Raw genomic sequence first — 16,544 nt, 5'->3', positions numbered from 1 at the left:
GATTCCAAATTTTTTGTAGTGCCTTTTGGACTACTGTCTTTGAAAATCTTGGAACTACACTTGATTTTACTTTTGCATTCCATCCTGAGTCCAATGGTCAACCGAAGTCACTAATCTCACTATCATTGACTTACTAAAAGCTTATGTTTCTTCTTAACCCAAGAAATGAGATGATTACGTGCATATTCTACAGTTTTCATATAACAACACCACTCACACTGGCACAAGTAAATCTCCATTGAAATTGTGTATGGTCATTCTCTGCCTACTCCTGCTTCACATCTTTCTAATATTGTGTCTGTCGCTGATTCTTTCATTTCGTTTAGACTTACTTTTACATTGGCACATTCACAATGCATTCCACACTAGTCTTTTAAGACCTTTTAGAGGACCCCTACCTACACATCACATTTATGAGAATCCACCTTCACTTGTGGACCAAGAAGAAAAACTCATCCCTGCACAAATAGTTGATCAAAAGACCACCACCACATGCACTAGCATGGTTTATAACCACTATCTTTTGACATTCAAAGGCCACCCTAGAGAGGATGCTTGAAAAGTTCTTTCGCAACTTCCCAGTCCTTCTCCACACTTTCCATCACTCACGGTCCAATTGATTCTCTATTAAGCAACTGAGGCCAGTTGCTATCCCTGGTGGGAGGGATGTTACGAGATTGGGCACCCTCCTGTTGTATGTAGTTAACTGCAATTGGGATAGTTGGCTTAATGGTTAATTATGTGCTATCTATTTGATTTTACTAATAGTGAGTGAATGATGATTTGTAGATTAGAATTCTAGGACTTGAAAAGGAGACGCCGTCAAATAATACTCCTCTCAGTCATTTTACTTTTGCACATTGTTTTAGATCTTTTATCAATAAGCTACTATGGCTGCTTTGTAAGTGGCAGTGAGAACTCACCCTAAGAGGGTCATGTAATAAGTAAATGTGTTCCACTCATAACTAAAGTGTGACTAAGTGTAAAAGAGGGGCCTCTAATTTTTGGCACCAACAAGTAATATAAAAAATTAAAGACCAAAATCCACAAGAGGTGCCGTTGGGCTCGTTGGGCTGCAATCTTTAGGCCTTTCTTGTGTGAATTCTCTTAATTTTCCCTTCCCTCTCTCTTATACTATGTTTTGTTAGTATGTGTAGTGATTATGTCTACATCTCTTACAATCCCTCTTACACTCTTTCTTTGTCAATCTATTCTCTTGTGTGTGTGTGTGTGTGTGTGTGTGTGTGTACTTGAATTTGGAAGAGAAGGTGACCTATTGATGGTGAAGTCTAGGAGGAATTGTTAATTTGTTTAAGCAACCGGTCTCCCCAACTCCGAATAGATCTGCCCACATGATTCTCACTCCTAGGGCTCTCCCAGAGGGGTGATGTGTTATTATAGTCTAGGTGTGTGTGTATGTGTGTGTACTTGAATTTGGAAGAGAAGGTGACCTATTGATGGTGAAGTCTATGAGGAATTGTTAATTTTTTTAAGCAACCGGTCTCCCCAACTCCCAACAAATCTGCCCACATGATTCTCACTCCTAGGGCTCTCCCAGAGGGGTGATTAAGGAACACTTTGGGCTCCAGGTCCTTATCCATAATAGAGAGGACTTCATTGAACCTGTCCACTCCCTCTCCATAGAACACCGTCTTCTTTCCAAATGCCTGTTTTCTTTTACTGCGAGCATTTAGACGATGTTCTCGGATGGCTCAACAATTAACTTCTTTTCCTTTCTAACTTCCTCCCAGAAGAGGACCTGCTGCTTTTGGGACTTCAATCATGTCACATTCCATTGACTGAATAGTCAGGACTAGAGGGGAACAAACTCTTCAACCTCTGACCCTTGTCCGGTCTCGGCATTTGTGGCCCTAGGAGAATCTGGAGGTTCCTCATGGTCAGGGGATTTCTTTTCTTGAAGCACTTCCAAGGGGTTGTGGAGCGGGAAGGCACCAATCAGACCTTTTAGTTGGATGGGGGATGCGGAGAAGACTATCCTTTTCAAAGCACCGTTAGCTTCTGGTGATACGGATTCTCTTGCCACCATCTTTATCCTTTCAGCTCTCTTCAAGTTGAAAATTTAGAAGTAAATCTCAAAATTCAAAGGTGGGATTATAGTAAACCTAAGTTTTAAAAAAGAAACTGGAGGAGAGTGTCATAGAGTGTAGCCTTGCCGTAGCAACGCGTGGGTCACATGCTAGTAGTCTCTTATAGTGAAACATAATACTACCTTAAATTTACCAACTTCATAGTTTTGCTCGAGTTATGACACGCACTATATATTATAGGTTTTTATACTCCCCCGTTGAGAGTAAGAGGGAAAAATACAAAGGACATGCCGCATCTTTAAAATTAAAGGTCTCAAAGTAGTCATTGTGGTACACTAGTACGGTCGGCCGTCGCTCTCTGCAAAGGGGCTTGTTTTTGTTTTGGACTTGAACCTTCAGGTTGCAGATTGCGACACGCGTAAAAGACTCCCCCTTCCGCCATATTATGTTAGTAGATAGTGGCTTAGGTAGATAATAATAGTGAGGCTCTTCTAAAAATAATAATTTCTTGTAATGCTTGTCTAGGTGTGTTTGCGTGAGTTCCTACATGCTTTTCTTTGTTTCTCACGTAAGGACACGCTCTGGGGCGGTGTTCTTTTCGGGGGCGGCGGAGTCTGGGTTTGGTGGGCTAGGCTAATCTCCAACGAATCTACCCACGCGGAGCGATAAAGTCCCATTCACATCCATCCCCGCGGTCACAGGAAAGGGAAGCCTTTCGTTGAGCATGCCTAGCGCTACAAGTGAGCAGAAGGATGCGGAAGCTCATGGAGCCGTAGATGCGCGTCCAAGGGAAGCAGTGCGCAACAATAGGATGTCTCGCTAGCTCTGCAGGCAACTCACGAGCCTTGGCCTCCTCTTCTTCTTTTTGTTTTCTTCTGTCTTACGAATTAACGGGCTGTTGTTGGTGTGTGTGTGTGTGTGTGTGTGTGTGTGTGAATATGGCACTGGCCCAACTCTCAGATCTAGATCTGCAGGAAATTGTTATGTCGTTCTCGAGATAGCGCGGCGGTAAATGTGGACGTTCTTATCGTAAATGGAAAGCTCTTCCAGCTGCCAGGTAAGTCCTCAACCATGCTAATCAGAACATGTATGGGATGTTACCTCTATAAGCAGCTAGCTGTCAATGATTATGGAGGCAGGCTGTCTCTTTCTAAGAAGAAGACCGCGTCTTGGAGGGCTACGTTTAGGGCTTCAGTCTGATAGCTCTCTAAATAATGGGGCTCTAATTCTGTCTGCGGAAAGAAGAGGCCCATTAATGCATGCACCCAAGCTTTTTCCTAAAGTTTAGTTTGTTGCCTTGAATGATTTCTCATATAACATCTGGTGTCCAAACTTCTGGCCCTTGTGGATTAGTGCACACTGCTATTGATGCCCATTGTGATTAGTGCTCACTGCTATCTTACCACTGGAGTTGTGTCATGTTTTAAACCAGGCTTTTTCCTTTTAAAACTCTACAGCCATGACATAAAACTCACGACACTCATCCTTGTATTTTTATATGCTCCTGTGACTATGTGCGTGTTACTTGTGCCGAAGTTTGTGGTTATACTTGCTTGTTGATGACTAAAATGAGTTTGTAACTTCATTTTTTTCGTATAGGTGAATTTGTATCTTTTAATCTTAATCAAAGATGCATATCGTTTTTTGTAAAGTTTTTCTTGTGAAAAGAGTCTAGAATGCTCTTTGATCTCGTATATTTCCTAGTCTACCTTATGTAGAAGATATGTCTGTCGTATTACCATATGCAACTCTTAATGTTTTGTTTAGTATTTTATCCCATTTTGTGGGTTTGGTGTGTTCTTTTTTGGGAGATCGGGGAAACGGTAAGAGCAATGTGCTAATGAGGGGTGATGTGGGTATCAATGACCCAAGTTGAGAGAGAGAGAGAGAGAGAGAGAGAGAGAGAGAGAGAGAGAGAGAGAGAGAGAGAGAGAGGGGTATGTGGTGTCTGCACAATTGGTAGCGGCGGGATGACGAGAGGTAATTCGGTGTGCGGCTTCCTTTGGTTCAAGTATAATTTAGTGTACTACCTCCCTTGGAGACACATGGTGGGTTGTATGTCAATCCTCCCAAGTTTGGCCATCGGCCTATCTTGTTTTTGTTAGCAAGGAAATGGTGCCTTAGCCGAAGTCAATGATAGTCCTACTTTGGGGAAGGCTGTTTGTCTGCTCTAAACTACGTCATTTCTTTCTATGTGTTTAATTAATTGAAGTCTCTTGTAAAGAATATCTCTAAGGGTAGAGTTCTCCATGATCGTCTTCGCTAGGCATGTGTATGATGATTGTATGTTCCCCTCATCTTGGTCCTCTCCCTAGAACTGCGAACTTTGAGCTTGATGGGGTAAAGAAGCATATAGTTCTAGTTCCTTTAGTAATAGTTTTGAAACGAACCCACAAAGGGGGTCTATCCATGAAGGGGATCTCTTGTCTACCTCGATCGCCTATGGATATGTGTTTGAGTAGCTGCCTGACCACATGTACCATTCGGCAACCCCTAGTTGGGGCCAACGTTCGAGGATAGTTGTGGAGCCAACGTTCGAGGACATAGGCGTGCACCTGTAAGTTTGGACGGTGCCTACCACCCGACCTCACCTCCTCGAGGTGACCTCGTGCACTCCTAGCCCTATCGGCTAACCATTAGCACTATGCTAGTGAGGTCGATGTCTACAAATGAGGCCTTGGCCTCCTTTTTAAAGGCCACAGTGGCAAGTCACACTGTTTGGATACTCGACACCCATCTCGACGGAGACTAAATCCCCTCTTCTATGATGAGGACATAGTACTTCCCACCCTTGAGTCATTGATGTTCTTATCAATTGAGTGGGATATGGAGATTTCAAAGCTCTCACTCATTCCCAAGTAACAAAAATGTTAGAATTAGATACTCATTATATGCATGATAGGATTTGACGTGCATCTTCCCTAAAGGTATTTTTTCTGTAAGGTAAAGATTTTCGTAAAGATTTTCATAAATCTGTCTTTAGATGGGCTTGTCTAAAGATTGCCCCTACTTTCCAATGGAACGAGAGTATATTAAGTTGCCCATTTAATTTAGAGAAATACACATGCGATATCATTGAAAATGGAAGAGAAGTTTGTAAAACAAAAGGGTTCTCTAGTCTTCATGTTCTCCATAAGTGTAGTCGACAATGTTTTGATCTACACAAAAGCTTATAAATATTTTGTTTTACCAATATTGCTTACGAAACACAATCTTCTTTGTAATATACTAATATAATAAGGAAAAATTGAAATTATGCCCTTCCATACGGAAGGGACTACTTCCTTGTGCATGTCTTTTGAAAGAATAGGGGGTCCTTCAAAGCCTAACTCTGGGACTCATAAGCATACCAAGTGAATGATTGGTATAGTGATTTGAAACGATGTCTGGTTCTTGAGGAATATACTTAGTTTAGATGTCTTTTCAAATATTTTTGTCAATAGGCATAACTTAAGCTTTACGTAGCTTTTCTTTAAGGCAGTTGACATCAAATACTAGATGCACTCTTTAAGATCTAAAGGAAGAGCTAATGTAAGGGCAACTTGTCCTATTTTCTTTGTGATTAAGAATGTATCACAAAATCTAGTTGAAAGCTTATAATGCTTTCCAATTTGCATAGTTTTGGAATCTTAAAGAGTATTTTCAAATAGACCATTGTCTTTAGAAAGGAGGAGTAGTAACTTGGAATGGTGGTATGCCTCGATAGGCGGAGGTTGTAAACTCAGAGAGAGAGAGAGAGAGAGAGAGAGAGAGAGAGAGAGAGAGAGAGAGAGAGAGAGAGAGAGAGAGAGAGAGAGAATGTAAAACCTATATGTCACGTGTTAAGAACTGTTTATAAAACCCCTTAGATACTCATTTCTCACCAATAAAATGGACCCTTTTCTTACTCGATTTGTAACTTCTTTTAAAATATTAGTCTGTATATGACAATGTGACAATCTAGAATAAAATTATTCAAACTATTGGAGCCACTTGATAGGTCATTTTTTATTGTAGTGACCCCTCCGAGGTTATAAATCAAGATATCATTAAGAATACAACAATGAAGTTGTCAAGAAATGGTCTCAATCGATCATACATCATCCTTAGTTAAACCAAAAGGCAAAACAAGAAACTTAGTGATAATGTGTATGGAATCATATATCTTCTAGTTTGATTCATATTGTATGCTAGCTTAATTGAAAATCTATCTTTAAAAAGTAGTAACAATCTATGGATTTCATCTATGGATGATATCTATTAGATCATCCATACGCGGGAATGGATATTTAATCTTACCAATGAGTTTATTACACTCCTTGTAATCCATGCAAAAAAGCATAGTGTTATCTTTCTTTCGAGAATTAACAAGATGCTCTCCATGAAAATTTAATAGGTGAAACATATCCCCGTCGAGAGAATCCTTCAACTATTGCTAAATCTCATTCTCTTTAGAATTGTTTTTAGAACGGCTGATTACTAGTTGCCACTTCAATGGCATGATCTACCTCTCTCGAACGCGGTAAGGGAAGAGGTAGATTGTTAAGATAAACATCCTTAAATTTAGTCATGATTTGTTGGATAATATTGGATTCATGAGAATCTTGAAATTCAAATGAAGAGTATGGAACAAATTCAGTGACAAAAGTGCCAAGCGCAAATGAATCAAAGCATGCAGATAGTAGATAGTGACAAAAGTCTAGACCAGAAGATTTCATATCTTTAAACATTTTCAAAGTAGTGACAATTGGTATTGCAAAGCCATTATTTACACACACTTGATTACAAAGTGAAATAAATACATGAGTATCTTGCTTAACAAGATCAAAAGAGTGATGTATATAGTTTATATACAATGTATTTGTTTATAAAAAAACAGTGGAGTCTTTAAGATAACATCTGCTCTTATCTAAGTGCATGATGTGGGAATCGTGGTTTTCTTTGTAATAATCAAGCTTGAGCTCAATTTAGGAACTATTTCCATACATCGATAACTTTGATACGAGCCATCTTCACACGATACTCACGGTCACCGTCTTGCGTTTGCACGTACAGTTTTTGTATCAATTTTATAGATATAAAATTGTGTGATCTTCCATTATCAAGGAGTATGGCTACACCGTGACCATAAATCTTCCCAAGAAAGCAAAGAAGATTGTGCTTATCAAACACTTCCGTGCTAAACACACAATTAGTACATGAACTATGTGACATGACGGATTTTGGTTAATATAAAATAAATAAGAGGTAATTTCGGTTAATATAAAATAAATAAGAGGTAATTTTGGTTAATATAAAATAAATAAGAGTCACTTCAAATCTCATGGATATAAATTGAAGGACCACCTCGCGGTGTTTTTGGCCTTCTTTTTAGGTTAAGTCTTTAATTTGGGGGCTTGTTTGGGCGTAGCCAACAAAACAAGCTCTCTTCTTCATTGCATCAACAATGACATTTTTGGCTTTCTTTTTCCCTTGGGTGTCCAAAGAAATCCAAGATGGTGACTTGGAATTTTGCTGAAAGTGAGGCTTGTTTGGGCGTAGCCAACAAAACAAGCTCTCTTCTTCATTGCATCAACAATGACATTTTTGGCTTTCTTTTTCCCTTGGGTGTCCAAAGAAATCCAAGATGGTGACTTGGAATTTTGCTGAAAGTGAGGCTACTTTGAAGTTCCCTAATTGGTGATCAAAATCTCTTTTTTCTCATAAACTTCTCCATTTTTTAAATGGAATGTTTTGTCCATAGCATCCTCGACATTAGTCGAGGCATATCTTTAATCAAGGCCCATTGATAGATGCATATCTACATCTTGCGTAGAATCCACCTTATAATAGGTGACCCTCCTTGAAAACCGTAGCATTCTTGTCAAAGGATAGTCTTCATCGAAGACTGGAACTTAGTATATGACTCTAGGGGGTCAAAAATTTGGTCATGTCATAGGCTTTTCTATCATATCACGCCACTAGTAGGTAAGTGCCTTATTGTGCACATACAGAGGAATTGTCAAAATATTGGTCTTCAAGGGGTCAAAAATTTGTTCACTTCGTAGGCTTTTCAATCATATCATGTCACCAGGTAAGCGTCCTCTTGTGCAAATAAAAAGGAATCATTTTTCTTTTCGTGGAGCTCAAAGTATGTGGCCCACTGATGGAGCCAATTGTTCATAGTAACCTTTGGTACATTCCGTCTCTTCTCTTGAGAAATAAGTAGTCTTGTATGGAATTGTGGTAGTGGGTCCACTTTGTGAATGCCCAAAAGTAGTAATTTGTGTTTGCCATTAATGAAGATGGGTTTCTCTCAGCAATTTGCACAATTGTTCGATTGAGCCATATTTCGAGAGCAACTACACGAGCGTTAAATCCTTGCATAGCCCTCTTAAGAGAACACATTGGAATGTATGTCTAAAAATTTGTATTCTCAAGAGTAGATATGCGTCGATCTAAGCTTTGAAAGGTATGTGTAATCCATGTATAAAGAGGGTGCATGAACAAAAATGTTACATCTCTCCACGTTGTGTAACTGAGTTCAAAGGATCCATGGCAAGATCTGATAGAAAACTTGAAATTTTTCTTGAAAAGGGCCTTCTTAACATCTTTTCTTCGCAAAAAGTCGATTTTTTGAAAAGCTCTCGTGTATGGGAGCATTTGAAGCAGTACAAGTGACGGTGAAAGCGTAGGAGCGTGAGAAAAGGCGTTGGGAGAGGTGAAGTTTCACTTTTCAGAGCTAGTTGTGCAGAGAAAACTCTCTAGAGTTTTTTATTAGGAGTAACGGGTTTGACCTAATTTTTAACATGTTGGACATCGTCTTTATTAATTAGAGAGACATAAGCTTTAACTTGTTTAAAAGAAATTTTAGAACGTGTATCCATAAGAGGCAGCCTGAGAGAGTCATTGAGAAATACCAAACGCATGGAGTGGGAATGCCCAAGTAGGGTAAGTGAACCAATTCTCTATTTTCTCTCTTGTTGTACTTACACGTTGGAGTTTTTGTTTTCCAGTTGACTTGAAGATTTTCTTCATCGATTGAGAGTTTCTCTCTTCTATGTCCTCTCGACAACCCTGTTGGCTTATACATAAGGAATTTTTCATTGATTGAGACTCTCTCTCTCTCTCTCTCTCTCTACAGCCACAATGACTTTATACACAGAGAATTATTCATTCGTATATGTGAATTTGTATCTTTAATCTTAATCAAAGATAGATATCGATTTGTGTAAAGATTTTCTTTTGAAAAGAGCCTACAATGCTCTTTGATCTCGTATATTCCTAGTCTACCTTCCTTAGAAAATATATGTCATATTACCATATGCAGCTCTTAATGTTTCATTTAGTTCATTATTCCATTTTGTGGGTTTGGTGTGTTCTTTTTTGGGGGATTGGGGAAACGGTAAGAGCAATGTGCTGATGAGGGATGATATGGGTATCAATGACCTGAGTTGTGAGAGAGAGAGAGAGAGAGAGAGAGAGAGAGAGAGAGAGAGAGAGAGGTAGGTAGGTATGTAGTGTTTGCACAATTGGTAGCGGTGGGATGGCGAGAGAGGTGATTCAGTGTTCGACTTCCTTTGATTCAAGTACAATTTAGTATACTACCTCCCTTGGAGACCCATGGTGGGTTGTGTCAATCCTCCCATGTTAGGCCATTGGCCTATCTTGTTTTTGTTAGCAAGGAAATGTTGCCTTAGCCAAAGTGTTAGGAAATATGATGTAGCTAAGTAGATAATTGAGTAGTTTACTTAATGGAGAGAGAATTTTTACACATGAGAGATTAGAGAGAGAGAGAGAGAGAGAGAGAGAGAGAGAGAGAGAGAGAGAGAGCACACACGATATACGTGGTTCACACAATGTGGACTACGTCCATGGGAAAGTGTCACAAGGCGGGCATCACGTGCCAATAGAAAAGAACAGATTGAACAGACTTTTAGCACTTCAATAACAACTGAATTGAGAGAGAGAGAGAGAGAGAGAGAGAGAGAGAGAGAGAGAGAGAGAGAGAGAGAGAGAGACGACACGCGACACGGAGTGGCGGAATTCCAGCCCAGAGAGTATTGGCCCCAAACCTTGGCGCCCCTTTCGGTATTTCTTTATATTGCATTATCAAAGTACAAGCCGGTGTTAGGGAATAAAGGCCTAAGTGCCTTGTACTTATCAACTTATAAGTTAAAAGACTTATAAGTGAGGGGGCCCAAGTGTGAATGGCCCCCTAGTCACTTACTCATATACTCAAAGGTCAAGCCCAAATGTTATTAGCGTGGCTTTTCCCAAAAAACTCAACGAGCTCTCTCTCTCTCTCTCTCACGCCTTTCTCTGCGTGAGCTTCTTCTGCGCCTCTCCTCTTCTCCTTCACTCTCATTGCATAGAGTAGCAAGTGGGCTCTCTCTCCTGCTCCCCCACACGTGGTATCAGAGCTTTAGGGTTTCCAAGAGAGCCATTTTCGCAACACAGATCAGAATTCTGTTCTTGCTCGCTGCGGGAAGGATATTCAACCGTTTTCGATCAACTCTGTCGCGAAGGGATCCTCTCACCGTGTAGAATCGACCTCCGGTGACAGTTTCCCCAAAATTAGGGTTTCAAAAACTGGCAAACAGCAGCCTTTTTCTGTTGAAATTGACCAATTTCGGGGTCAATTTGATGCAATTTCATTGGGGCAAGTCTCACAGGTCAATCTTACAAGTGTTTTCACCAACGAGGTTCTGAAAATTCAGCAAAACAGGTGTTTACAGGTCTGATTTTTGCCCTAAAACAGGGAATTTCAGCAAGCAAATGATGTATACACCTTGTGGAAACCTTTGGTAAGGGTTTGGCAGTGAATGTACGCCGTTTTGGGGTGATTTCACGTGAAATTTGCTCGCTCTTTTTCTGTAACAGCAAGCTGTTTTTTGCCCGATTGCGCACATTTGGGCGTGTTTAGATCGGCAAATCAGGGTTTCAGTGTTTGCAATCACTCAGAATGGCTTCTAGCAGTGAAAGTGGCAATTTGTTGCACATTCGCAAGCTTGAAGGGGCCCATAACTTTGCTATATGGAAGAAGCAATGTTATAATGTGATGTTGCAGAAGAAACAGGCGAAACCTATTAAGTTACAGGGTGTGAAACCGGCTGATATGGAGGTTGAAGAATGGGAAGAAGTGGACGAGTTGGCTCGCTCCACGATCATGCTTTCGGTGTCTGACAATTTACTCTTCAATGTAGAGAATGAGCAGACAGCATGGGGCATGTGGAAGCGTTTAGACGAGTTGTATGCACAGCAGAGTGCTGCCAGTAAAGTGTATTGGCTTAAGAAGTTTATGGATCTCCGCATGAAGGAGGGCACGCACATGTCAGTGCACCTCAATGAATTCAATTCTATTTTCAGCCAACTGACAGAGCTGAAATTCACAATTGATGAGGAGTTCAAAGCTACTTTTCTGCTATGCACATTGCCCGAGAGTTGGGATGTATTCCGGACAGCTCTTAGTAACTCAAGTGCGTCACTTAAGTATGCAGATGTAGAGAGTTCTCTCTTGATGGAAGAGATGAACAGAAAGAACACCACAGGTGGGTCTTCTAATGCATTGCACTTGAGAGGCAGGTCTCAACAGAGGGAGAAATCTGACAGTAAGGACAGGGCACGCAGCAAATCTCGTAGGAAAGATGTTGTGTGTCATCATTGTGGAAAGAAAGGGCATTATAAACAGGAATGCTATGAGTGGAAGAAAGAGAAGAACAAGGGTGCTGAAACTAATGCAAAGGACAAGGGACATGCCAAGAAGAGCATTGTGTTGATTGAGGAAATCAATGTTGCTAGTAGTTGTGACAGTGACAGCAGCACTGATGTACTCAATGCCTCTTCTGTGGATACACATACCCTTGCTATGGGTTCTGATGTGGACATGCATACTTGGATTCTTGATTCAGGTGCCTCCTTTCATTTAACACCTCATAGGGATTGGTTTACACAGTACTCAGGTGAGGTGCAGGACACTGTTTATTTAGGAGACAACTATGCATGTGACATTGCAGGTATTGGCAGTGTCCAGTTTTCCTTTGATGATGGTATGACTTTTGTTTTGCACAAAGTGCGCTATGTGCCACAACTCAAGAAGAGTTTGATTAGTACAGGGCAGCTAGATGATGCAGGCTATCACACCTCTTTTGGTGATAGCAAGTGAAAAATTTGTAAAGGGGCCCGGATTGTAGCCAAGGGTTGTAAATCGGACACTTTGTATCCTTTGCATGTATCTAGTGTGCGTGACCATGTTGTCGCCGTAACCGAGCAGCCAAGTGTTTCTTTGTGGCATGGCCGGTTGGGACACATGAGTAAAAGAGGAATGGAAACTCTGTCTCGTTGTGGTTATTTGCCGTGTTTGAGGTATGCTGATTTTTCTCATTGTGAGCATTGTATTTATGGTAAGCACAGTCAAACACCGCACAAAAGGTCACTTTCTTTGAGGTCTGACAGGTTAGACTTAGTGCATTCCGATGTATGTGAAATGCCACAGTTGTCCTTAGGGGGAAAGAAATATTTTGTCTCGTTTATCGATGATGCTACACGTAAGGTGTGGGTGTATCCAATACGTGCTAAAAGCGATGTTTTGGATACTTTCAAGAAGTTTCTTGCGTTTGTTGAGAATCAAACTGACAAGAAGCTTAGGTCTTTGCGCTCAGACAATGGGGGGGAGTATGTATCAAAAGCATTTATTGACTTTTGTGCTACTAAAGGTATTAAAAGAGAGCTCACGGCTCCTTTTAATCCCTCTCAGAATGGAGTTGCAGAGAGGTTGAACCGGACTATCCAAGAGAAAGTTCGGAGTATGCTGTCACATGCTGCATTACCTCATGGTTTTTGGGCAGAAGCTGTGCAAACAGCTATTCACTTGATTAATCGCTCACCTAGCAAGGCTTTGGGTGGAAAGGTGCCTGAGGAGGTGTGGTCTGGCAAGCCACCCTCATATGCACATTTAAGAGTGTTTGGTTGTGAGGCCTATGTTCACATCCGGAGTGAACTGCGCACCAAACTAGAACCAAAGTCTCATAAATGCATTTTCCTAGGATATGGTGAGGATGGTGAAATGGGGTATAGATTATGGGATCCCGCATTACGAAAAATCATACGCAGCAATGATGTCATCTTCAATGAAAATTGCAAGCACAAACAGCCCACAAAGGTCGAGGAAGTGCACCGGGTTGTTTTTCGTGAAGATGTTACGTATGGACAGCCAAGAAGGCCCAATGTTCAGCAGCCTTTACATGCTGAAAATGGTGCTGAAAATCAGCCATTAGCTGCTGAAAATCAGCCCCAACAAGTTGCCATTGATGCACCACAGGTAGGGGAACAGGTTGATGCTCCTAGACCGCCCGTTGTTGCGATGCAACCGGCTGAACAGCCTGCTGTTTTTGATGGTTTACAGGCTGAAAATCCACCTGTTATGGATCACTGGGTGCGTAGGTCTACTCGGGTGACAAGGCCCCCCGATAGATATGAACCGTCTTTGGACTATGTCATGCTTACTGATTGTGGTGAGCTGTCTTGCTATAAAGAGGCTATGCAACGGGAAGACAGTAAGAAATGGTTCAAAGCAATGGTTTCGGAAATGCAGTCTTTGGAGAAAAACCATACATGGGACTTGGTTGATTTGCCTAAAGGGCATAAGGCTCTGCCATGTAAATGGGTTTACAAGACCAAGGTCACATCTGATGCTTCTTCAAAGTACAAGGCACGTTTGGTTGCTAAAGGGTACAAGCAAAAGCATGGTGTTGACTTTGATGAGATTTTTTCTCCTGTTGTAAAGCTTGTCACATTACGTCTTGTTTTAGGCCTGGTTGCTTCTGAAGATATGGAGTTAAAGCAAATGGATGTCAAAACAGCGTTTTTGCATGGCGATTTGCTTGAGATGATCTATATGATGCAGCCAGAAGGTTTTGTGTCAAAGGGGCAAGAGAAGAAAGTATGTAGACTCTTGAAGAGCTTGTATGGTTTGAAACAGTCTCCCCGTGCATGGTATCACAAGTTTGATACATTCATGAGGTCTCAAGGATACAAAAGAAGTAATTCTGATCACTGTTTGTATATCAAAACGGCAAGTGATGGATCTCTTCTATTGCTGATTTTGTATGTTGATGACATGCTTATTGCGGGTAACAATGTCACGGAGTTGGATGCATTACAGCAAAGCTTAAAGAATCGCTTTGACATGAAGGATCTTGGTGATGCTAATCATATTTTGGGCATGCGTATCTCTCGAGATAGACCTAACAGGCGTCTGTATCTATCTCAACGAGATTATGTTAATAAGGTGCTACATCGTTTTCATATGGATGGGGGAAAGGCACTTGGTACTCCGTTGCCTCCATATGTAAAACTGACTGCACATGCTGCCCAAACACAGATGATATGCGGGCTGAAATGGCCAAGATTCCTTATGCATCAGCTGTTGGCAGTTTGATGTATGCTATGGTTGCTACACATCCGGACATTGCATTTGCGGTGGGAGTGGTAAGCAGGTACATGAGCAATCCTGGCAAAAAGCATTGGGAAGCAGTGAAGTGTATCTTGAGATACTTGAAAGGCACTAAAGACTTGTGCATTTGTTTTGGGAAGAGTGAGACATCTGTGCATGGCTTTACAGATGCAGATTTTGCTGGACATCCAGATTGCAGGAAGTCTACCTCTGGATATGTGTTTACATTCACAGGAGGTGCAGTTTCTTGGATTTCTAGACTGCAAAAATGTGTTGCTTTGTCTACCACTGAGGCTGAGTATGTGGCTGCCACTGAGGCATGCAAAGAAGCTTTGTGGCTCATGCGTTTGGTAGAAGAGCTTGGCATTAAGTCACCGGTTCCTGTGCTACACTGTGATAGTCAGAGTGCTATTATGCTTGCAAGGAATCCTGTTTTTCATGCCAAGACAAAGCACATAGAGGTGAAGTATCATTTTATCAGGAGTGTGCTTGATGACAAGAGCATTACACTTGTCAAGGTGCACACAGATGACAATCCTGCAGATCTTTTGACCAAGAGTTTTCCAGCAGAGCGGTTTGCATATTGCCGTCAGATGATGGGTGTTGGATGAGTAAGTGCATGATCAGTTGATGTATTATAGTTAGTTGATTCTTTGATCTCCCAAGGTACATTGCCTTTAGGTGGGAGGTTGTTAGGGAATAAAGGCCTAAGTGCCTTGTACTTATTAACTTATAAGTTAAAAGACTTATAAGTGAGGGGGCCCAAGTGTGAATGGCCCCCTAGTCACTTACTCATATACTCAAAGGTCAAGCCCAAATGTTATTAGCGTGGCTTTTCCCAAAAAACTCAACGAGCTCTCTCTCTCTCTCTCTCACGCCTTTCTCTGCGTGAGCTTCTTCTGCGCCTCTCCTCTTCTCCTTCACTCTCATTGCATAGAGTAGCAAGTGGGCTCTCTCTCCTGCTCCCTCACAGCCGGTACTCCAGACTCTGCACCTTCGCCAGGAAGCATGCCAGAGAATGAGTCCTAGCCTCATATTTAAAGGCCCTTGGCCTAAAAAGCAGTTTACATGAAAAGCTTTGAAACTCAAAAGCTTTTGGTCCAAAAAGTAGTTTACATGAAAAACTTTCATTCAAACTCAAAAGCTTCTGGTCCAAAAAGCAACGCCAAAAGCTGCCAGCGCAATTTACGGAAATCCGTACAGCTTGCCACGTCATCATGTCAGCGCAATTGTCGAAATTTGTCTGCTGCCTTAGGGTTAGGGTTAGGGTTTTTGGCAGAAATTAGGGTTGCAAGTTTTAGGGTTAGGGTTTTAAGAATTAGGGTTTCTTGCAAAAATTAGGGTTTGCAGGTTTTAGGGTTAGGGTTTCCAGAATTAGGGTTTCAGCAGTTAGGGTTTTCAGAATTAGGGTTTTTGGCAAAAATTAGGGTTAGGGTTTTTTGCACTCGGGTAACCACGTCCTCACTCTGTGACACTTCTTCTACTGCTTGTTCTTCTTAGGGTTTAGGCCCCTCGGCCGGCATCTGTAAGTTGGCTCCATTCTTTAGGCTTTGACATGTCAGCAGTTTGTTACAGAAAGTTTCACTTAATGGATTTAGTACTTCAAAATTCAAAACAAGAAGTACATTACAAAAGGATTATACTATTTTGGAGTTCTTGCTTTGCTTCACTCTCACTACCTCACATCTTCATAATGCACCACAATGCTTCACGATCCATTTTTGTTTGTAGAAGAGGCTTCCTTTTATAGGCCATAAGGGTTGCCCTCTCTCATGAGAGACAGCCATGTGTAGTCGCTCTTGTGTTGACAAGTCGGACTTAGACTCTTCAATGCACCTATGTATGGCCGTCCTTGAGAAGACAAGTCCATCTTGAAATTGGTCACCGGCCATTGAATTCGGCCACGTTCATCGGCCATTGACTTTCGTCCATCGTCCACCACTGGTCATTGACTATCGGCTACTTAACAATCAAGCTCCATTATACTTAACAATCTCTCACTCGGAGATAGATCTCCACACCAAACCTGTGATTGCTTTCCATCATGGCTTCTTATCTTTGAATGCCAATTGAAGATGAACAAA

General features: G+C 41.3%; 1 long non-coding RNA gene across 1 annotated transcript in view; it reads left to right on the top strand.

The window, feature by feature from the left end:
• Window positions 1-2,616: 2,616 nt before the first annotated feature.
• LOC147458668 (uncharacterized) overlaps window positions 2,617-16,544 on the top strand; it is a 41,599-nt gene continuing 27,671 nt past the window's right edge. Inside the window, exon 1 of the long non-coding RNA XR_015187790.1 lies at window positions 2,617-3,105. This is a non-coding gene — a long non-coding RNA (uncharacterized LOC147458668). The remainder of the gene's footprint in view (window positions 3,106-16,544) is intronic.

The sequence above is a fragment of the Adiantum capillus-veneris genome, chromosome 4 (genome assembly GCF_014529385.1).
Source record: "Adiantum capillus-veneris isolate H3 chromosome 4, ASM1452938v2, whole genome shotgun sequence".
NCBI lineage: Eukaryota > Viridiplantae > Streptophyta > Polypodiopsida > Polypodiales > Pteridaceae > Adiantum > Adiantum capillus-veneris.
Note: the sequence above shows the minus strand (reverse complement) of the source record. Positions and strands in the feature narration are given on the sequence as shown.